Raw genomic sequence first — 24,704 nt, 5'->3', positions numbered from 1 at the left:
AGTGTGTTGTTAGCTGTTGTTGTTTTGGTAGCTGTGGTTTAATCAAAGTGAGGAAGTTACCTTCTATTCCTAGATTGTCGAATGTTTTTATCATGAAAAAGTGATTTTATCAAATGTTTTGTCTATTTAAATGATCATGTGGTTTGTGTCTCCTATTCTGTTAATATGGTGCATAACATTGATTAATTTTCATTTGTTAAACCAACCTTGCATTTCTGGGATAAATCCCAGTTGGTCATAGGGCATAATCTTTTTACATGTTGCTGGATTTAAGTTTTCTAGTACTTTGTTGAAGATTTTAGTGTCTATATTTATAAGAGATGTTAGTCTGTAATTTTCTTCTTGTGATGTCTTTATCTGGTTTGATTACCAATCAGGGTACTACTGATCTCATAGAATGAATTGAGATATGTTGCCTCCTTTTTTTTTGGAGACAGGGTCTCACTCCCATCACCCAGGCTGGAGTGCAGTGGTGTGATCTCAGCTTACTGCAGCAGACTTCACTTCCTGGGGTCAGATGATTCTTCCACCTCAGCCTCCCAAATAGCTGGGACTACAGGTGCATGCCACCATGCCGGGCTAATGTTATGTATTTTTAGTAAAGACATGGTCTTGCCATGTTGCTCAGGCTGGTCTCTAACTCCTGGGCTCAAGTGATCCCCACACCTCAGCCTCCCAAAGTGCTGGGATTACAAGTGTGAGCCACCACACCCAACCTCTTCTTCTATTTTTTTGGAAGAGTTTGTGAAGAATTGGTGGTATGGCCAGGTGCGGTGGCTCATGTCTGTAATCCCAGCACTTTGAGAGGCTGAGGTAGGAGAATTGCTTGAGGTTAGGAGCTCAACCTGGACAACATAGTGAGATCCCATCTCAACAGAAAATACTATATATATATATATATATCCAGGAATCATGGCGACACATGCCTGTAGTCTTAGCTACCTCAGGAGGCTGAGGCAGGAGGATTGCTTGAGCCTAAGAGTTGGAAGTTGCAGTGAGCTATGATCATGCTACTGCACTCCAGTCTGAGCAACAGAGCAAGACTGTGTAGAAAGAAAGAAAGAGAGAAAGAGAGAGAGAGAGGGAGAGAGGGAGGGAAGGAGGAAAGGAAGGAAGGAAGAAAGGAAGGAAGGAAGGCAGGAAGGAAGGCAGGAAGGAAGGAAGGAAGGAAGGAAGAAAGGAAGGGCAAGACCCTGTCTAAAGAAAGAAAGAAGGAAGGAAGGAAGGATGGGAGGGAGGGAGGGAGGGAGAGAGGGAGGGAGGGAGGGAGGAAGGGAGGAAGGGAGTGGGGGGGAGGGAAAGGAAGAAAGGAAGGAAGGAAGGGTGTTAAGTGTTCTTTAAACATTTGACTGAATTCACCAGTGAAACAATATGGTCCTGGGATTTTCTTTGTGGAAATTTTTTATTTTAAATCAGTAATTCAGTCTCTTTTCTTGTTATGGGTTTATTTAATTTTTTAAAATTTCCTCTTGAGTCAGTTTCAGTAGCTTGTGTCGTTCTAGGAATTCTTACATTTCATCTAGATTATCTAATTATTGGCATGCAATTTTCATAATATTCCCTTAGAATCATTTTTATTTCTGTGAGGCTGATGATAACATTCTTTGTTTTATTCCTGATTTTAGCAATTTAAGTCTTCTCTCTCTTATTTTATTTTTATTTTTGAAAGCAATTTTATAACTTTATTTGATGTATCTGACTATCAGCAGTTAGTTCTCATCCACATTGCCTGTAGATTTTTGAAAGTGGTAACAGGTACATTGATAACCAAAGTATAGAGCTTATTTGGTGAATCTTCATCCTCATTACGTTTTCTGGACAACCGCACACAGATACAGTCTTGGACATTCCTTATTCCTTTGGCCCAGACAGCTTTGTTGAGTCTGGTATCAATGCACACATCTGGAGCTCCCATCTCCTTCATGGCAAATTTCCAGATCTCTTTGCGTGCCCAAGGGAAACGTTTCTTGACGCCCACTCCGTGGATGCACTTGTGAAGGTTAATGGTGTATTCTCGGTCACCACCTTGTCGATGGCAGAACAGCCCTTTTTCTTCTCGCCACCCTTCTTTGCAGGCCATTCTGCCGGGCCCAAGTTGGAAAGCTTTATTTATTTATTTATTTATTTATTTGAGACAGGGTCTTGCTCTATTGCCCAGGCTGAAGTGAAGTATGTGCATAGTTCACTGCAGCCTTGAGCTCCCGGGCTCAAGCGATCCTTCTGCCTCAGCCTACTGAGTAGCTAGGACTACAGGTACATGCCACCATGCCAGCTCAGCTAATTTTTTGAATTTTGTTTTGTGTAGACACATCTCACTTTTGTTGCCCAGCCTGGTCTCAAACTTCTGGCTTTGGCCAGGAATGGTAGCTCACACCTGTAATCCTAGCACTTTGGAAGGCTGAGGCAGGTGGACTGCTTGAGTCCAGGAGTCCAAGACCAGCCTGAGCAACAGGGCGAAATCCCTGTCTACAAAAAATACAAAAATTAGCCAGGTGTGGTGGTTCACACCTATAGTCCCAGCTACTAGGGAGGCTGAGTTGGGAAGATCGCTTAAGCCCAGCAGTTCGAGGTTGCAGTGAATGGCGTGTCACTGCACTCCAGCCTGGGCAACAGAGTGAGACACTGTCTCAAAGAAAAGCCAAAAAAATCCCCCCAAAAAGTCCTGGCTTCAAATGATCCTCCTGCCTCAGCCTCCCAAAGTGTTGGGATTACAGGCATGAGCCAGCAGGCCCAGCTGAGTCTTCTGTCTTTCTATCTTGGTCAATCTAGCTAAAGTTTTGTCAATTTTGTTCATCTTTTCAAAGAATCAACTTTTGGTTTCATTGATTTTATCTATTGTTTTTTCATTCCTTATTTCATTTATTTCCAGTCTAATCCCATGCTGGAGTGCAGTACCCCGATCATAGCTCACTGCAGCCTCAAGCTCCTGGGCTCAAGTGATCCTTCCATCTCAGCCTTCCAAGTAACTGGGACTACAGGAAATTGTCACCATGCCTGGCTAATTTTTTTTTTTTGGTTTGTTTTTTGGGTAGAGATGGGTCTTACTTATGTTGACCAGGTTGCCCTCAAATTCCTGGCCTCAAGTGATCTTCCTGTCTCAGCCTTCCAAGTAGCTAGGACTACAGGCAAGTGTCACCATGCCTGGCTAATTTTTTTTTTTTTTGTAGAGATGGGTCTTACTATGTTGACCAGGTGGGTCTCAAATTCCTGGCCTCAAGTGATCTTCCCGCCTTAGCCTCCCAAAATGTTGTGATAATAGGCATAAGCCACAGCTCCTAGATGCTTTTTTCTTTGGTTTAGGCTATTGATTTGAGGTCTTTTTTCTTTTTTAAATTTATTCATTTACAGCTATAAAATTCCCTCTAAGCACTGGTTTAGCTGCATTCCATAAAATTTTAATAGGTTTTGTTTTTATTTTTATTTACTTCAAAGTGTTGTCTAACATCCCTATAATTTCTTCTTTGACTCATTGTTTATTTAGGAGTATGTTTTTTGTTTTCCACATATTTGTGAATTTCTCATTTTCTTCCGTGATTAATTTCTAATTTTATTCCATTATGATTACAAAACATACTTTGCATTATTACAATACTTTAAAATTTATGAGTTATCTTTTGGCCTAAAATATGTTTTATACTGAAAAATTTTTTCATGTGCACTTTATTTTTATTTATTTATTTTTTTAGACAGAGTCTCACTCTGTTGCTCAGGCTGGAGTACAGTGGCACAATCTCAGCTCACTGCAACCTCTGCCTCTCAGGTTCAAGCAATTCTCCTGCCTTAACCTCCCAAGTACCTGGGATTACAGGCACGTGCCACCACACCTGGCTAATTCTTAGAGTTTTAGTAGAGATGGGGCTTAGCCATGTTGGCCAGGCTGGTCTCGAACTCCTGGCCTCAAAAGATCCACCAACCTCAGCCTCCCAAAGTGCTGGGATTATAGGCATGAGCCACTGACCCTGGCCCTCATGTGAACTTTAGAAGGATATATATTCTGCTATTGTTAGGTGGAGTGTTTTATAGATATCTGTTAAGTCTAGTTGGTTAATAGTATTGTTCAAATCCTTCCTTTCCTTGTTGATCTTTTGTCTAGATGTTCTATCTATTATTGAAAGTGGAGGTATTGAAGTTCTCAGTGATTATCATTGAATTGCTTATTCCTTTTTTTTTTTTTTTTTTTGAGGTGGAGTCTCACTCTGTTGCCCAGGCTGGAGTGCAGTGGCACAATCTCAGCTCACTGCAACCTCTACCTCTCAGGTTCAAGCAATCCTCCTGCCTTAACCTCCCAAGTAGCTGGGATTACAGGCACACGCCGCCACGCCTGGCTAATTTTTATATTTTTAGTAGAGATGGGGTTTCACCATGTTGGCCAAGCTGGTCTCAAACTCCTGACCTCAAGTGATCCACGCACTTTGGCCTCCCAAAAGTGCTGAGATTACAGGCAGGAGCCACCATGCCCAGCCTGAATTGCCTATTTCTTCTTTCAAGTCTGTCAATTATTGCTTCATGTTTTGGGAAGCTCCATTGTTAGATGCATTTATGTTTATAATTGCTACATCTTTTTCTTTTCTTTTCTCTTTTATTTTCCATCTTCTTGATTGATAAAATTGACCTTTTGCCTGAGTACAGTGGCTCACACCTGTTATCCTAAGACTTTGGCAGGCCAAGGTAGGAGGATCACTTGAGCCCAGGAGTTTGAGACCAGCCTGGGCAACATAGTGAGACCCAATCTTGACAAAAAAAAATAAAAATTAGCTGGACATGATAGTGTGTGCCCATAGTCCCAGCTACTTGGGGGGCTGAGGTGGGAGGATTGCTTGAGCCCAGAAATTTGAGGCTATAGTGATCCATGATCACACCACTACATTCCAGCCTGGGTGACAGAGTGAGACCCTGTCTCAAAAAAAGAGAAAAAGAGCCAGGCGTGGTGGCTCACGCCTGTAATCCCAGCACTTTGGGAGGCTGAGGCAGGTGGATCATGAGGTCAGGAGATTGAGACCATCCTGGCCAACATGGTGAAACCGTGTCTCTACTAAAATACGAAAAATTAGCTGGGCGTGGTGGCACGTGCCTGTAGTCCCAGCTACTTGGGAGGCTGAGGCAGGGGAATCACTTGAACCCAAGAGGCAGAGCTTGCAGTGAGCCGAGATCACGCCACTGCACTCCAGCCTGGTCGACAGAGCGAGACTTCGTCTCAAAAAAAACTAAAAAATAAAGCAATGGCAACAAAAGCCAAAAATGCCAAATGGGATCTATTTAAACTAAAGAGCTTCTGCACAGCAAAAGAAACTACCATCAGAGTGAACAGGCAACCTACAAAATGGGAGAAAATTTTCACAACCTACTCATCTGACAAAGGGATAATATCCAGAATCTACAGTGAACTCAAACAAATTTACAAGAAAAAAACAAACAACCCCATCAAAAAGTGGGCAAAGGATATGAACAGACACTTCTCAAAAGAAGACATTTATGCAGCCAAAAAGCACATGAAAAAATGCTCATCATCACTGGCCATCAGAGAAATGCAAATCAAAACCACGATGAGATACCATCTCACACCAGTTAGAATGGCGATCATTAAAAAGTCAGGAAACAATAGGTGCTGGAGAGGATGTGGAGAAATAGGAACACTTTTACACTGTTGATGGGACTGTAAACTAGTTCAACCATTGTGGAAGTCAGTGTGGCGATTCCTCAGGGATCTAGAACTAGAAATACCATTTGACCCAGCCATCCCATTACTGGGTATATACCCAAAGGATTATAAATCATGCTGCTATAAAGACACATGCACACGTATGTTTATTGCAGCACTATTCACAATAGCAAAGACTTGGAACCAACCCAAATGTCCAACAACGATAGACTGGATTAAGAAAATGTGGCACATATACACCATGGAATACTATGCAGCCATAAAAAAGGATGAGTTCATGTCCTTTGTAGGGACATGGATGAAGCTGGAAACCATCATTCTCAGCAAACTATCGAAAGGACAAAAAACCAAACACCGCATGTTCTCACTCATAGGTGGGAATTGAACAATGAGAACACATGGACACAGGAAGGGGAACATCACACTCTGGGGACTGTTGTGGGGTGGGGGGCTGGGGGAGGGATAGCATTAGGAGATATACCTAATGCTAAATGACGAGTTAATGGGTGCAGCACACCAACATGGCACATGTATACATATGTAACAAACCTGCACATTGTGCACATGTACCCTAAAACTTAAAGTATAATAATAGTAAAATTTAAAAAATAAAAATAAATAAATAAATAAAAGCTTTGCTTCTGCATAGCTGTATTTTCACCTTCCTCCTGTATGCAGTTATTGTCATACAAATTACATGTTTCTACATTGTATGCCCATCAACATAGTTTGTTTTTTTTTTTTTTTTTTTTGAGACAGAGTCTCAGACACACAGGCTGGAGTGCAGTGGGGCAATCTTGGCTCACTACAACCTCTGCTTCTGGGGTTCAAACGATTCTCGTGCCTCAGCCTCCTGCATAGCTGAGATTACAGGTGTAAGCCACTACACCCGGGTAATTTTTGTATTTTTAGTAGAGACGGGGTTTCGCTATGTTGGCCAGGTTGGTCTTGAACTCCTGACCTCAAGTGATCCACCCGCCTCTGCCTCCCAAAGGGCTGAGAATACAGGTGTGTGCCACCATGCCCAGCCCCATCAATATAGGTTTATAATTTTTAAATATAATTGTATTTTAAATATGACAAGAGAAAAGGAAATTTACAAGCAAAAATTGTATTTAAATATGTTATATTTAAATATAAATAAAATTATAAATATAAAGACAGTATTGTCTTTATATTTACCTTATATAGTTATCTTTACTAAAGCTCTTTACTTCCTCATATGGATTAGAGTTACTATCTAGTATGCTTTCATTTAAGCCTGAAGGACTCCCTTTAGTATTCCTTAGAGGACAGATTTGTTAGTGACAAATTCTTTCAGTTTTTGTTCATCTGAGAATGTCTTAATTTCTTAATTTCTTCTTCATTTTTGTTTTAGAGATGGGGTCTGGCTATGTTGTTCTAGCTGGTCTCAAAACTCCTGGTCTCAAGCGATCGTCCTGCCTCAGCCTCCTGACTAGTTGGGATTGCAGACATGACCCACTGCACCTTCTTAGTTTTTGAGGGATACGTTTGCTGGATGTACCATCTTGGTCGACAGTCTTTTTCTTTCTCTTATTTATTTATTTATTTATTTTTGAGACGGAGTCTCGCTCTGTCACCCCGGCTGACAGAGTGCAGTGGCACAATCTTGCCTCACTGTAACCTCCGCCTCCATGGTTCAAGCCATTCTCCTGCCTCAGCCACCTGACTAGCTGGGATTACAGGGATGCACCACCACACCAGGCTAATTTTTGTACTTTTAATAGAGACGGGGTTTCGTCATGTTGGCCAGGCTGGTCTCGAACTCCTGACCTCAAGTGATCTGCCTATCTTGGCCTCCCAAAGTGTTGGGATTACAGGCGTGAGCCACAGCACCTGACCGACAATCTTTTTCTTTTAGCTCTTTGATGTCATTCCACTGCCTCTGGCTTCCAAGGTTTCTGTTGATAAATCATATTGAGGATCCCTTGTACACATGAGTAACTTTTCTCTTGCTGCTTTCAACATTCTTTCTTAATGTTTGTCTTTTGATGGTGTGGTTATGACATGTGTAGTTGTGGATCTGTTTGAATTTTTCCTACTTGGAGTTGGTTGGACTTCTTGGATTTGTAAATTAATGCTTTTCATCAAATTGGGAAGTTTTCAGCCATTTCTTCAAATATTCTTTCTGTCCCTTTCTCTTCTCTCCTCACCTTGGTTTATTTGATGACATATGAGAAGTCTCTGAGGCTCTGTTCATTTTTTGTCATTCCTTTTGATTGTTTTTTCTCAGATTGGATAATCTCAGTTGACCTGCCTCCAGTTCACTCTTTCTCATTATGTCTGCTCAGATCTGTTGTTGAGACCTTGTAGTGGATTTTTCATCTGTTATTGTACTCTTCAACACCAATATTTCTTTCTCTCTCTCTCTCCTTCCTTCCTTGCTTCCTTCCTTCCTCCTTCCCTCCCTCCCTCCCTCCCTCCTTCCCTCCTTCCTTCCTTCCTTCCTTCCTTCCTTCCTTCCTTCCTTCCTTCCTTTGAGACAGGATCTCACTGTATTACCCAAACTATAGTGTAGTGGCACAGTCTTGGCTCACTGCAGCCCTGACCTCCTGGGCTCATGCAATCCTCCTGCCTTAGCCCTCCAAGTAGCTGGGACTACAGGCACACACCACCATGCCCAGCTAATTTTTTGTATTTTTCGTAGAGACAGGGTTTTGCCCTGTTGTCCAGGCTAGTCTTGAACTCCTGGACTCAAGCAATCTGCCTCCCTTGGCCTCCTAAAGTGCTGGGATTACAGGCATAAGCCACCACACCCGGCCTATTTGGTTCTTTTTTTTTTTTTTTTTTTGAGATGGAGTTTTGCTCTTGTTGCCCAGGCTGGAGTGCAATGTCGTGATCTCAGCTCACCTCCACCTCCACCTCCCAGGTTCAAGCAATTCTCCTGCCTCAGCCTCTCGAGTAGCTAGGATTACAGGCATGCATCACCATGCCGAGCTAATTTTGTATTTTTAGTAGAGACAGGGTTTCTCCATGTTGGTCAGGCTGGTCTCGAACTCCCAATCCCAGGTGATCTGCCCACCTTGGCCTCCCAAAGTGCTGGGATTACAGGCGTGAGCCACCGCGTCCAGCCTGGTTCTTTTAAACTAATTTCTTTTCATCTTTTTCTTTTTCTTTTAATCGAGATGGGGTCTCAGTATGTTGACCAGGCTGGTCTCAAATCCCTGGCCTCAAGCAATCCTCCCCTTCTGGCCTCCTAAAGTGTTGGGATTATAGATGTGAGCCACTATAGCCAGCCATAATTTCTATCTCTTTATTGATATTCTCTATTTGGTGACACATTTCTCATACTTTCTGCTATGGTTTGAATATTTATCCCCCCCAGAATTCATGTGGAAATTTTTTTTTTTTGAAACAGAGTCTTGCTCTGTCGCCCAGGCTGAAATGCAGTGGCATGAACTCTGCTCACTGCAACCTCCGCCTCCCGGGTTCAAGCGATTCTCCTGCCTCAGCCTCCCGAGTAGCTGGGATTACAGGCATTCACTACCACACCTGGCTAATTTTTGTATTTTAGCAGAGGTGGGGTTTCACAATGTTGGCCCGGCTGGTCTGGAACTCCTGATCTCAAGTGATCCACCTGCCTTAGCCTTCCAAAATGCCGGGATTAGAGGCGTGAGCCACTGCACCCGGCCTCATGTGGAAATTTAACCCTTAATGTGGCAGTATTGAGAGGTGGGGCCTTTAAGAGGTGATTGGGTCATGAGAGTTCTGACCTCATGGATGGATTAATCCATTCATGGATAAATGGGTTAAAGGATTAATAGGTTATCATGGAAGTGGAAATGGTGTAACAAGAGGAAGACAGACCTGAGTTAACATGCTCAGCCCCGTCACCATGTGATGCCCTGTATCACCTCAGGATTCTGTAGTCCCTGCCAACAAGAAGGCTCTCACCAGAAGCAGCTCCCTGACCTTGGACTTTTCAGCCTCCATAACTGTAAGAAACAAATTCCTTCAATGACTGTTTGAATTAAATAAAAAGGAATAAAAAGAAATAAATTTCTTTTTAAAAATAAATTACCGGCCAGGCGTGGTGGCTCACGCCTGTAATCCCAGCACTTTGGGAGGCCGAGGTGGGCGGATTGCCTGAGCTCAGCAGTTTGAGACCAGCCTGGGCAACACGGTGAAACCCCGTCTCTACTAAAATACAAAAAATTAGCCAGTCATGTCGGCATGTGCCTGTAATCCCAGCTACTAGGGAGGCTGAGGCAGGAGAATCCCTGGAACCTGGGAGGCAGAGGTTGCAGTGAGCCAAGGTCACACCACTGCTCTCCAGCCTGGGCAACAGAGTGAGACTCCATCTCCAAAATAAATAAATAAATAAATAAATAAATAAATAACCCAGTTTCAGGTATTCCATTATAAGAAACAGAAAACAAAGACACTTCTTTTTCATTCTTTAGACATGGGTTATTTAGTTGTTTGAACAGTGCTCATGCCTGTAATCCCAGCACTTTGGGAGACCGAGGTGGGAGGATCACTTCAGCTCAGGAGTTCAAGTCCAACCTGGGCAACATAGGGAGATGCTGGCTCTACAAAAACTTTAAAAAACTATCAGGCATGGTAGTGCACACCTGTGGTCCTGTCTACTTGGGAGGCTGAGGTAGGAGGATTGCAGGGGCCCAGGAGGTTGAGGCTGCAGGGAGCTATGACTGTGCCACCACACTCCAGCCTGAGCAACAGAGCACGACCCTGTTTCAAAAATAAATAAATAAAAATAAAGTATTTATCTAGTATGTGCAACATCTGGGTTTTCTCAGGGACAATTGCTATTGACTGCTTTTTTTCGGTGTGATTCAGATTTTCTCTGCATGTGTCATAATTTTCTGTTGAAAACTAGACAATTAAAATCATATATTGGCCGGGCGTGGTTGCTCACACCTGTAATCCCAGCACAGCACTTAAGGAGGTTGAGGAGGGTAGATTACTTGAGGCCAGAAGTTGGAGACCAGCCTGGCCAACATGGCGAAACCCCATCTCTACCAAAAATACCAAAATTAGCCAGGCATGGGGGTGCACACCTGTAATCCCAGCTACTTGGGAGGCTGAGGCAGTAAAATTGCTTGAACCTGGGAGGTGGAGCTTGCAATGAGCTGAGATGGTGCCATTGCACTACAGCCTGGGAAACAGAGTAAGACTCTGCCTCAAAGTAAATAAATAAAAGCGTCCTAGCAGGTGTCTAAAGGTGAGGTATAAAGTGTGACCCAGGAGGAGGTGGGCTACACTCCAAAAGACTACTTGAGTTTTCTAATTTATACAAATTGAAATTTGGGGAACATGTATGGGAAAAGATACTAAGGGTTGGGATAATAGTGTAAGCAACACAAAATTGGATCTGGCCCAGTTTATTGATATGGGCTCACTGCGTTGAATGTTGCAGCTTGAGGAGTTAGAAAGTGCTGTAACAGTTTGAGTGGTTGGCTAAAACATATTCCAAAGATGTCCCATAGTAGAGTGAATTGAAATTGCTGGACCTGTCTTGGTTTAATGCAGAGGAAGGGATTCAAAGGCTTAGGGAATTGGAATGTTAGAGTGCATTTGTCATTTAAGACCTGCTTACCTACACTGGGAGGGTCCAGACGACTTACTGTTCTATGAGAAATAAATTTGTGAGAGGGCCCCAGTATCCTCAAAGAGCTCTGTGATCCCTCTCCTCTGTAGGTCAAGTTATAGCCTGACTGGTTCTTTTTGCCCACTGGCCTGAAAAAACCCAATGCACTAGGCTGGGTGTGGTGGCTGACACCTGTAATCCTAGCAGTTGAGAGGCCAAGGTGTGTAGATTGCTTGAGCCCAGGGGTTCGAGACCAGCCTGGGGGACATCGCAAAACCTCATGTCTACAAAAAATACAAAAAATTAGCTGGGTATGGTGGCACTCACCTGTAGTCCCAGTTACCCAGGAGGCTGAGGTGGGAGGATCACCTGAGCCCAGGAGGTCTAGGCTGCAGTTTGCCATGATCGCACCACTGTACACCAGCCTAGGCAACAGAGTGAAACCCTGTCTAAAACTAAAACAAAATCAAAAACAAAAACAAAAACAAGGCCAGGCACAGTGGCTCACGCCTGTAATCCCAGCACTTTGGGAGGCCAAGGTGGGAGGATCACACGGTCAGGAGTTTGAGACCATCCTGGCTAACATGGTGAAACCCCGTCTCTACTGAAAATAGAAAAAAAAATTAGCTGGGCGTGGTGGCGGGCACCTGTAGTCCCAGCTACTTGGGAGGCTGTGGCAGGAGAATGGTGTGAACCTGGGAGGCAGAGCTTGCAGTGAGCTGAGATCACGCCACTGCACTCCAGCCTGGGCGACAGAGGGAGACTCTGTCTCAAACAAACAAACAAACAAACAAACAAACAAAAAATACCAATGCACTGAGAACTGCAGCAAATAAAGAGTTTAATTATTGCAGGTCCAGCCAAGAGGATGGATGGGAGAAATTTCTCAAATTCACCTCTCCAAGAATTCAGAGGCTAGGGTTTTTTTTTTTTTTTTTGAGACGGAGTCTCGCTCTGTCGCCCAGGCTGGAGTGCAGTGGCGCAGTCTCGGCTCACTGCAAGCTCCGCCTCCCGGGTTCACGCCATTCTCCTGCCTCAGCCTCTCCAAGTAGCTGGGACTACAGGCGCCCGCCACCACGCCCGGCTAATTTTTTGTATTTTTAGTAGAGACGGGGTTTCACTGTGGTCTCGATCTCCTGACCTCGTGATCCGCCCGCCTCGGCCTCCCAAAGTGCTGGGATTACAAGCGTGAGCCACCGCGCCCGGCCGAGGCTAGGGTTTTTAAGGGTACTTTGACAGTCAGAGGCCTGGGGAACTGAAACAATTGATTGGCTGGAGATGAAATCACAGGGGTATCTAATAAGGACCACCAGAAGCAGTTTGCTTTTAGCTAGCAAGGCCAGCAATACACTTTCACTGTGCTATCTCAGAGCTATATCAACTCTCCAGTCCACTGGAGAGTTCACAAGAATCTTGATTGCTTTTTTCTTCCACGAGATATTATGCTGGTCCATTACATTGATATTATTTTATTATTTTAGAGATAGGATCTCACTCTGTTATCCAGGCTGGAGTGCAGGGGTGTGATCATAGCTCACTATAAACTCAAACTCCTAGGATCAATATATTCCCCATTTGGGTATGTTACTCCAGCCCATTTACCAAATGACCTGAAAAGTTTCCAGTTTTGAGTGGGGCCCAGAACAGAAGTCTCTGTAACAGGTCCAGGGTGCTGTGCAAGCAGCTCTGCTGCTTGAGCCATGTGATCCAGCCGATGCAGTGGTGCTTGAAGTGTCAGGGGCAGATATGGACACTCTCAAAGGTCTTCAATCCTCTGCAAAGAAGTACTTTTTTTTTTTTTTTTTTTTTGAGACAGAGCCTTGCTCTTATTGCCCAGGTTGGAGTGCAATGGCGCGATCTTGGCCCACTGCAACCTCCACCTCCTGGGTTCAAGCGATTCTCCCTGCCTCAGCCTCCCGAGTAGCTGGGATTACAGGCGCCTGCCACCATACCTGGCTAATTTTTGTATTTTTAGTAGAGACAGGGTTTTGCCATGTTGGCCAGGGTGGTCTTGAACTCCTGACCTCAGGTGATCCGCCCGCCTCGGCCTCCCAAAGTGCTGGGATTATAGGCATGAGCCACGGCACCTAGCCAGAAGTACTCTCCTTTTGAGAAGTAGCTCTTGGCCTGCTACTGGGCCTTAATAGAGACTCAGTACTTAACCTCGGGTCACCTAGTTACCATGAAACCTGAGCTGCTCATCATGAACTCAGTGTTATCTGCCCCACCAAGTCACAACATTGGGCGTGCACAGAAGCATTCCATCGTCAAATAGAAGTGGTGTGTACATGATTGGGCTTGAATAGTCCCTGAAGGCACAGGTAAGTTACATGAAGAAGTGATCCAAATACCTCTAGCCCCCATTCCTATTACTCTGCCTTCTCTCTCCCAGCCTGCACCTGTGGCCCCATGGAATGTTGCCTGTGATCAGTTGACAGAGGAAAAAAAGACTCAGGCCGGATTTACAGATGGTTGTGTACATTACACAGGCACGACCCAAAAGTGGACAGCTGCACACAAGAGTCCCTTTCTGGGACACCCCAAAGGACAGTGGTGAAGGGAAATCCTCCCAGTGGGGCAGAACTTCAAGCGTTACACCAGGTCGTTCACTTTGCTTGGAAGGAGAAATGGTCAAACATGCAATTATATATTGATTCATGGGCCGTAGCCAATAGTTTGGCTGGATAGTCATGGACTTGGAATGAACATGATTAGAAAATTGGTGACAAAGAAATCGAAAAAGAGGTATATGCATAGACTTCTTTGGGCAAAAAAATGAAAAGATATTTGTGTCCCATATGAATGCTCACCAAAGCATGACCTCAGTAGCGGAGGATTTTAATAGTTAAGTGGAACAATCAACAGAGTAAACAGAGTCTATAGAATGGGAAAAATATTTGCAAACTATGCATTTGACAAAGGGCTAATATCCAGAATCTACAAGGAACTCAAACAACTCTACAAGAAAAAAAAAATAACCCCATTAAAAAGTGACCAAAGGAATAAACATTTTCCAAAAGTCATACAAGCAGCCAACAAACACAAAAAACGCTCAACATCACTAATCATCAGAGAAATGCAAATCAAACCCACAATGAGATACCATCTCACACCAGTCAGAATGGCTATTACAAAGTCTAAAAATACTGTAATCCCGGCTATTAGGTGGCTGAGGCACAAGAATTGCTTGAACCCGGGAGGTGGAGGTTGCAGGGAGCTGAGATCACTCCACTGCGCTCCAGCCTGAGAGAGACCTTGTCTCATTAAAACAAACAAACAAACAAACAAAAAAACTGAAAACAACAGATGATGGAAAAGGGAATGCTTACATGCTATTGGTGGGAATTTCAGTACAACCTTTATGGAAAACAGTATGGAGATTACCCAAAGAACTAAAAATAGAACTACCAATGGAGCAGAACAGAGGCCTCAGAACACCACACATCTACAATCATCTGATCTTTGACAAATCTGACAAAAACAAGAAATGGGGAAAGGATTCCCTATTTAATGAATGGTGCTGGGAAGATTGGCTAGCCATATGTAGAAAGCTGAAACTGGATCCCTTCCTTACACCTTATACAAGGATTGATTCAAGATGGATGGAAGACTTGAATGTTGGACCTGAGACCATAAAAACCCTAGAAGAAAACCTAGGCAATACCATTCAGGACATAGGCATGGGCAAGGATTTCATGACTGAAACACCAAAAGCAATGGCAACAAAAGCCAAAATAGACAAGTGGGATCTAATTAAACTAAGGAGCTTCTGCACGGCAAAGGAAACTACCATCAGAGTGAACAGGCAATCTACAGAATGGGAGAAAATTTTTGCAATCTACCCATCTGACAAAGGGCTAATATCCAGAATCTACAAAAAACTCAAGCAAATTTACAAGAAAAAAACAAACAACCCCATCAAAAAGTGACCAAAGGATATGAACAGACACTTCCCAAAAGAAGACATTTATGCAGCCAACAGACACATGAAAAAATGTTCATCATCACTGGTCATCAGGGAAATGCAAATTGAAACCACAATGAGATACCATCTCACGCCAGTTAGAATGGAGATCATTAAAAAGTCAGGAAACAACAGATGCTGGAGAGGATGTGGAGAAATAGGAACGCTTTTACACTGTTGGTGGGAATGTAAACTAGTTCAACCATTGTGGAAGACAGCATGGCGATTCCTCAAGGATCTAGAACTAGAAATACCATTTGACCCAGCAGTCCCATTACTGGGTATATATCCAGAAGATTATAAATCATGCTACTATAAAGACACATGCACACATATGTTTGTTGTGGCACTATTCACAGTAGCAAGGACTTGGAACCAAATGTCCGTCAATGATAGACTGGATTAAGATATGTGACACATATACACCATGGAATACTATGCAGCCATATAAAAGGATGAGTTCATGTCCTTTGCAGGGACGTGGATGAAGCTGGAAACCATCATTCTCAGCAAACTATCACAAAGGCAGAGGACCAAACACCGCATGTTTTCACTCATAGGTGGGAATTGAACAATGAGAACACTTGGACACAGGGCGGGGAACATCACACATCGGGGCCTGTTGAGGGGGTGGGGGGCTGGGGGAGGGAAAGCATTAGGAGAAATACCTAATGTAAATGACGAGTTGATCGGTGCAGCAAACCAACATGGCACATGTATACCTATGTATCAAACATGCACGTTGTGCACATGTACCCTAGAACTTAAAGTATAATTAAAAAAAAAAGAAAAAAGTTAAGTGGATATGGTGACCCATTTTATGGATGCCAGTCAGCCCTCTTTCCCAGCCACCCCTGTCATTGTCCAATGGGCTAATAAACAAAATGGCCATGGTGGCAGGAATGGAACTTATGCATGGGCTCTTTAACATAGACTTCCACTCACCAGGGACAACCTGGCTACCACTGCTGCTGAGTGCCCAATCTGCCAGCAGCAGAGATCAACACTAAGTCCCCACTATGGCCAATTTCCTAGGGTGATAAGCCAGCTCCCTGGAGGCAGATTGATTACATTGGACAGCTTCCATCATGGAAGGAGTTGCGTTTGTTTTTACTGGAACAGACACTATAGATACAGATTTGCCTTCCCTGAATGCAATGCTTCTGCCAAAACTACCATCAGTAGACTTATAGAATGCCTTATTCACCATCCTGGTATTTTGCACAGCATTGCTTTTGATCAAGGAACTCAACTCACAGCAAAATAAGCACGCCAATGGATCTGTGCTCATGGAATTCACTAGTTTTACCATATTCCCCACCATCCTGCAACAGCTGGTTTGATAGAATGGTGGAATGACCTTTTGGAAACTCAGTTACAGCTCCAGCTAGGTGGTAATATATAATTAAGAGCTGGGGCAAGATTCTCCAGAAGGAGATATGAGTTGAATCAGCATCCAATATATGATGTTATTTTCTCCATAGACAAGATTCACAGGTCCAGGAGTCAAGGGGTAGAAATGGGAGTGACACCACTCACTGTTACCCCTAGTAATCCCCTAGCAAAGAAAAAAAAAAAATTTTTTTTTTTTTTTTTTTTTGACAGAGACTTGCTCTGTCGCCCAGGCTGGAGTGCAGTGGCATGATCTTGGCTCACTGAAACCTCTGCCTCCTGGGTTCAAGTAATTCTCCTGTCTTGGTCTCCTGAGGAGCTGGGATTATAGGTGTACGACACCATGCCTGACTAATTTTTGTATTTTCAGTAGAGATGGGGTTTAACCATGTTGGCCAGGCTAATCTTGAACTCCTGACCTCAGGTGATCTACTCATCTCAGCCTCTCAAAGTGCTGGGATTATAGGCATAAGCCACCAAACCTGGCCACCCTAGCAAAATTTTGCTTCCAATTCCTGCAACCTTATGGTTTGCTGGCCTAGAGGTCTTATTTCCAAAGGAAAGAATGCTTTTGCTAGGAGACACAACAATGATTCTACTGAAATAGAAGTTAAGACTGCTACCTGTTCACAGGACACCTGCCACATGGACTCCTCATGCCTCTGAATCAACAGCCAAAGAAGGGAATCACTGTGCTGGTTGGGGTGATTGATCCCAACTACCAAGGGGAAATTGGACTGTTACTGAACATTGAAGTTAAGGAATGGTATATCTAGAATATAGGAGATCTCTCAAAGTGTCTCTTAGTATTACCATGCCTTGTAATTAAGGTTAATGGCAAACTACAACAACCCAATCCAGGAAGGACTACTAATGGTCCAGACCATTCAGGTATGAAGGTTTGGGTCACTTTACCAGGTAAAGAAACATGACCAGCTGAAGTGCTTTCTGAAGTCAAAAGGAATGGGTAGTTGAAGAAGGTAGTTATCAATAACAGCTACAGCCACATAACCAGTTACAGAAATGAGAACTGTAATAACGTTATGTGTATTCCTCTTTATTTTGTTATAAATATGCTTGTGTATATATACACACACACACAAACACACACACATCTCTCTCTCTGTATATATATATATGTATATGTATTATATTAGGGTTCTCCAGAGGCATAGAACCAATAAGCCATATGTATATATAAAAGAAGTTTATTGGCTGGGCACGGTGGCTCACACCTGTAATCCTAGCACTTTGGGAGGCCAAAGCTGGCGGATCACTTGAGGTCAGGAGTTTGAAACAGCCTGGACAACATGGTGAAACCCCGTCACTACTAAAAATACAAAAAATTAGACAGGTGTGGTGGCAGGCTCCTGTAATCCCAGCTACTTGGGAGGCTGAGGCAGGAGAGTTGCTTGAACCTGGGAGGTGAAAGTTGCAGTGAGCCGAGATCTGGGAGGCGGAGGTTGCAGTGAGCCAAGATCGTACCACTGCACTCTAGCGTGGGCAACAGAGCTAGACTCTGCCTCAAAAAAAAAAAAAGTTTATTAGGGAGAATTGGCTCACATGATTACAAGGCAAAGTCCCATAAAGGGCCATCTGCCAGCTGGGGAAAGAGAAGCCAGTAGTGTGTCTCAGTCCAAGTCTGAAAGCCTCAAAACTAGGGAAGCCAACACCAACAGTGAAGCCCTCAGTCTGAGGCCAAAGGCCCGAGAGCCCCTGGGAGGCTGCTGGTGCAAGTCCCAGAGTCCAAAGGCCAAATAACCTGGAGTCTGACGTCCAAGGGCAGGAAGAGAGGAAGCAAGTGTCCAACATAGGAAGAGAGAGACAGCCAGAAGACTCAGCAAGAGGCCGGGCATGGTGGCTCACGCCTATAATCTCAGCACTTTGGCAGGCTGAGGTGGGTGGATCATTTGAGATCAGGAGGCCGAGACCAGCCTAGCCAAGATGGTGAAACCCTGTCTCTACTAAAAACATATAAAAGTTAGCCAGGTGTGGTGGCATGCACCTGTAGTCTCAGCTACTGCAGAGGCTGAGGCAGGAGAATCGGTTGAACCCAGGAGGCGGAGGTTGCGGTGAGCAGAGACTGCACCACTGCACTCCAGCCTGGACAATAGAGCAAGAGTCTTTCTCAAAAAAAAAAAAAAAAAAGACTCAGCAAGCAACCTTATTCCCCCTTCTTCTGCCTGCTTTGTTCTAGCTGCACTGACAGCCGGTTGGATGGTGCCCACCCATACTGAGGGTGAGTCTTTCCCTCCCAGTCCACCGACTCAAATGTCAGTCTCCTTTGACAACACCAACACATACACATCCAGGAACAATACTTTACCAGGCATCTAGACATCCCTCAATCCAGTCAAGTTGACACCTAATATTAACCATTACATGTATCAAGCAAATACCTTTGTCTTCCTCTTATTCCCTTATGTAACATAAGATATATTGACATAGTGGCTCATACCTGTAATCCCAGCACTCTGGGGGCCAAGGTGGGAGGATTGCTTGAGGTAAGGAGTGTACATGTATACATATATATATATATAGAGAGAGAGAGAGAGAGATAAAGAGGTAGAGAGAGAGAGAGAGAGAGAGACAGAGAGACTGTGTGCTTTTTCGGTAATATTTAAGAAATCTTTGCCAAACCCAAGGTTACTAAAATTTTCTATAGTTTCTTCTAGCAGTTTTACAGTTTGTGCTCTTACATTTATGTGTATGATTCATGTTGAAGTTTTGAGACAAGTTTTGTACATATTGAGAGATGAACAGCAAGGTGGCTTTATTTTGCATATTGCTCCAGAACCATTTGTTGAAGTTTGTCTTTTCCTCTATTTGAATTACCGTGGCACCTTTGCTGAAATTCAATTGATCATACACATATAAGTTTTTTTTTTTTTTTTTTTTGAGACAGTCTTGCTCTGTCACCCAGGATGGAGTGTAGTGGCACCATCATAGCTCACTGCAGCTTCGCACTCTGGGCTTAATGATCCTCCTGCCTCAGCATCCCCAATAGATGATCCTCCTGCCTCAGCCTCCCGAATAGCTGGGACTACAGGTACATACCACCACACCCAGCTTATTTAAAAAGAATTTTTTCCTGGCCGGGCGCAGTGGCTCATGCCTGTAAATCCAGCACTTTTAGAGGCTGAGGTGGGTGGATCACCTGAGGTCAGGAGTTCAAGACCAGCCTGGCCAACATGGAGAAACCCTGTCTGTACTAAAAATAAAAACAATTACCTGGGCATGATGGCAGGTGCCTGTAATCCCAGATACTCAGGAGGCTGAGGCAGGAGAATCACTTGAACCTGGGAGGCGGAGGTTGCAGTGAGCTGAGATCGCTCCACTGCACTCCAGCCTGAGTGACAGAGTGAAAACTCTGTCTCAAAATAAATAAATAAATAAATAAATAAATAAATAAATAAAAATTATTTTTGTAGTAATGGGCTCTCACTGTGTTGCCCAGGCTGGTCTCAAACTCCTGGCCTCAAGTGATCCTCCTGCCTCAGCCTCCCAAAGTGCTGGGATTATCAGCATGAGCCACCATACCTTATGTAAATCTCTTTTTGGCTCTATTTTTTTCCATTGGTCTATTTACCTATGTTTACTTCAATACCACACTGCCTCGACTTATGTAACTTTATATGTCTTCAGATCGGGTAGTCAGTCCTCCAACTTTGTTCTTTTTCTTTTTTCTTTTTTTGGAGATGGAGTTTCACTCTTGTTGCCCAAGCTAGAGTGCAGTGGCACAATCTCAGGTCACTGCAATCATTGCCTCCCAGGTTCGAGTGATTCTCCTGCCTCAGCCTCCCGAGTAGCTGGGATTATAGGCACCTGTCACCATGCCTGGCTAATTTTTGTATTTTTAGTAGAGATGGGGTTTCACGCTGTTGGCCAGGCTGGTCTTGAACTCCTGACCTCAGGTGATCCACTCGCTTTGGCCTCCCAAAGTGCTGGGATTACAGGCATAAGCCACTGTGCCCGGCCTATTTCGTTCTCTTTCAATGTTCTTTGCATTTCCATGTACGTTTTATAATCAGCTTGTCATTTTCTTTTCTTTTTTTCTTAGAGATAAGGTCTTGTTATGTTGCCCAGGCTGGACTCGAACCTCAGGGCTTAAGCTATCCTCCTGCCTCAGCCTCAGCCTCCCAAAGTGCTGGGATAACAGGTGTGAGCCACTGTGCCCAGCCTTGTCATATTCTTTTTCTTTTTTTTTCAGCCTTGTCATACTCTAGAAAAAGAAAATAGCCTTTTTGATTTTGACTCATTGACTGGGATTGTGTTAAATCTGTACATCAATTTGGGGAGAAATCCATTCTAGGCAATGTAGTGAGACCCCATCTCTAGAAAAAAGTAGAAAAAATTGCCAGGCATGGTGACACATGCCTGTAGGTCCAGCTACTTGGGGGGTTGAGGTAGGAGCATTGCTTGATCCTGGGAGGTTGAGGCTGCAGTAAGCCATGTTTGTGCCACAGCACTCCAGCCTGGGCAACAGAGTCTCAAAAGAAAAACAAAACAGGCCGGGCGTGGTGGCTCACGCTTGTAATCTCAGCACTTTGGGAGGCCGAGGCGGGCGGATCACGAGGTCAGGAGATCGAGACCACGGTGAAACCCCGTCTCTACTAAAAATATGGAAAAATTAGCCGGGTGTGGTGGCGGGCACCTGTAGTCCCAGCTACTCGGAGAGGCTGAGGCAGGAGAATGGTGTGAACCCGGGAGGCGGAGCTTGCAGTGAGCCGAGATTGCGCCACTGCACTCCAGCCTGGGTGACAGAGCAAGACTCCGTCTCAAAAAAAAAAAAAAAAAAAAAAAAAAAAAAAAGAAAAACAAAACAAAACACAAAAGCAATCTGGGGAGACACGACTGTTAACATTATTGAGTCTTCTGATCCATTAACGTGGTATGTCTCTCCATGTATTTAAGGCCTTTAATTTCTCTCTTTAGTTTTCTGTGTACAGGTTTTGCATATCTCTTGTCAAATTCATCCCTATGTACTTCATGCTTTTGACGTTATTGTAAATATTGTTTTATAAAACTTCAATTTCTGATTGTTTTTGCTACTATATAAAAATACAATTGATTTTGTTGTTGTTTTTGGAGACAGGATCTCATTCTGCCACGCAGGCTGGAGCGCAGTGGTGCAATCATAGCCTTGACCTCCTGGGCTCTTCCTGCCTCAGCCTCTTGGGTAGCTGAGACCACAGGTATGCACCACCATGCCTAGCTTATAATTGATTTTTGTATGTTGATCTTGTATCTTGCAACCTTGCTAAACTCACTTATTAATTCTAGTGGTTTTTTTTTTTTTTTTGTGGACTCCATAGGATTTTCTACATAAATGATCATGTTATCTGTGAAAAAACACTTTAATTTCTTCCTAAAATGTATACTTTTTCTGGTTTTTGTTTGTTTGTTTGTTTTTGAGACAGGGTCTCATTCTGTCACCCAGGCTAGGGTGCAGTGGCATAATCACAGCTCAGTGCAGCCTTGACCTCCTGGGTTCAAGCAATCCTCCTACCTCAGCTGCCAAGTAGCTGGGACTACAGGCACACACCACCATACCTGACTAATTAAAACAAATTTTTTTTTTTTTGGTAGAGATTGGGCCTTGCTATGGTGTGTAGGCTGGTCTCAAACTCCTGCGCTCAAGTGATCCTCCCACCTCAACCTCCCAAAATGTTGGGATTATAGGCATGAGCTACCATGCCTGGCCTTGTACTTTCAATTTCATTTTCTTTCCTTATTGCACTAACTAATCTCAAGTATAATGCTGAATATAAATGATAAGAGCAGACATTTCTGTAGCATTTTATTTATTTGTTTATTTGAGACAGAGTCTTTCTCTATTGTCCAGGCTAGAGTACAGTGGCATTATCTTGACTCACTGCAACCTGTGCCTCTGAGGCCCAAGTCATCCTTCCATCTCAGCCTCCTGAGTAGATGAGACTACAGGCTCATGACACCACACTCAGCTAATTTTTGTGTTTTTTGCAGAGATGCATTTCATCATGTTGCCCAAGCTGGTCTCGAACTCTCGGGCTCAAGTGATCCACCCGCCTTGGCTTCCCAAAGTGCTGGGATTACAGGCATGAGCCACCGAGCCTGATCCGCGTTTTATTTCTTGAAGCAAACAGAAAGAGAGGGCAAATGTGCACAGGCAGTTGATCTGAGGCAAATATGGCCAAAATGTTAATATCTTTTAATCTTGGGGCAGATGCCTAGGTATCTATTACCTTAGTTTCAGTGCTTTTTAAATGTTTCAAATCATTCATATTTTCTTTTATTTTTAATTCATGTCAAACTTAAAGAAAAGATGCAAGGATGGTACCAAGTAATTCTTTTCCCCTGAACCATTTGCCGGTAAGGTGATGACATGATGCCTCATCATCTCTCTTTTTATGCATGATTCTTACCAAGTAGGTCATCCTCTTAGAAAACCACAATAGAGCCACCAGAATCAGAAAATTAATGTTTGATACATTACTACCATATAATCCATGGACCTCATTTAAGTTTTGCCAGTTGTCTCCAAAATATCCTTCAGAGCAAAAAGACCCAGCCCAGAATCACATGTTGAATTTAGTGGTCATGTCACTTTAGCTTCCTTCAATATGGAACAGTTCCTTGATCTTTCCTTGACTTTTATGACCTTGACACTTTTAAAGATTACAGGCCAGTTAGTTTGTAGAATGTTCCACAATTGGGTGTGTCCAGTATTTCTTCATGTTTAGTTTCAGGTTATGCATTTTTGTCAAGAATTACAACAAAAATGGTGTTCTAGTTGCATACTCTAAGGCTACACATAACTTTGATTTGTCTCATTTCCGGTAATGTTAGCATTGATTTCCGGATTATGGCAATGTTTGCCATGTCTCCACTATAAAATTATTCTTTTTCCTTTTGTAATTAATGAGTATTTTATTAGAAAGTACTTTGAGACTATGGAAATACCATATTCCTCATCAAATCACCCACTAGGTTTAGGATTTGTTGATGTTTTGTGGCTTATTTACTAATTTATTTATTTATTTTTGAGACAAACTTTCACTCCTGTTGCCCAGGCTGGAGTGCAGTGGCGCAGTCTTGGCTCACCACAACCTCCGCCTCCCAGGTTCAAGCGATTCTCCTGCCTCAGCCTCCCAAGTAGCTGGGATTACAGGCATGTGCCACCAAGCCCAGCTAATTTTTTGTATTTTTAGTAGAGACAGAGTTTCCCCATGTTGGTCAGGCTGGTCTCCAACTCCCGACCTCAGGTGATCTGCCCGCTTTGGCTTCCCAAAGTGTTGGGATTACAGGCATGAGCCACCACGCCCAGCTGGGTTAGTTATTACTATGATGGTTACTAAATAATATGCAGGTATTCTAATTCCATCATTCCTTCTATATTTACTGTCATTTTAGACAGAAAAGTTTTTTTCTTCTCATTTATTATTTATTTCTTTTGGAGTGACTCATGGATTACTATTTTATTCAATGGATTTTAATATTTTACTGTCATGATTTAGTTTGATGTTCAAATTGTTCCAGATTTGGCCAATGGGAGTCCCTTCAAGCTGGCTCCTAAAGCCGTTGATATGTCTCCATCATTCTTTGAGCACTTCCATACCTTCTGGCACAATCAGATATTTCAGGTTCATCTTGTACTTTCCCTCCCCAGCCCTAGAATCAGCCCTTTCTCCAAGGAGCAATGGTTTTTTTAAAAGGGGAATGGTATTTGGAAACCAATACCAGGTGTGATCAATGCCACTGGGGTACTGTGATTCCTTCAGTGAACAGAATTTGTAGAAATGTATATGTATATATACATATACGTATATATATAATCAATGTTATTGTGGTGTCATGATTCTCAGTGAACAGAACTGGGGGTAATATATAATTTATATATAAATATATGTAATATATAATTCATATATATTTCACTTTGGTTATTTCCAATTCTAACCTAATGTTACAGGGTTAATTCTAACTTTTTCCTGTTCTACAGTTGAGACCCTTGTCTGGCAGCAAGAAATCTGGGTTCCTTTATCCTCAATATATTTATTGACATAATCAATCTCCCATAATATGTAAACAATCTCTGTTGCTATTAATGCCTGCCCCTCCCCGCTGTCATGGATGCCTTT

The 24,704-nt window shown here is 43.3% G+C and overlaps 1 pseudogene; it reads right to left on the bottom strand.

Moving 5' to 3' along the window:
* Positions 1 to 1,702: 1,702 nt before the first annotated feature.
* LOC116480062 (large ribosomal subunit protein eL31-like) lies at positions 1,703 to 24,215 on the bottom strand (annotated as a pseudogene).
* Positions 24,216 to 24,704: the final 489 nt, after the last annotated feature.

The sequence above is a fragment of the Hylobates moloch genome, unplaced genomic scaffold, assembly GCF_009828535.3.
Source record: "Hylobates moloch isolate HMO894 unplaced genomic scaffold, HMol_V3 SCAFFOLD_13, whole genome shotgun sequence".
Lineage (NCBI taxonomy): Eukaryota > Metazoa > Chordata > Mammalia > Primates > Hylobatidae > Hylobates > Hylobates moloch.
Note: the sequence above shows the minus strand (reverse complement) of the source record. Positions and strands in the feature narration are given on the sequence as shown.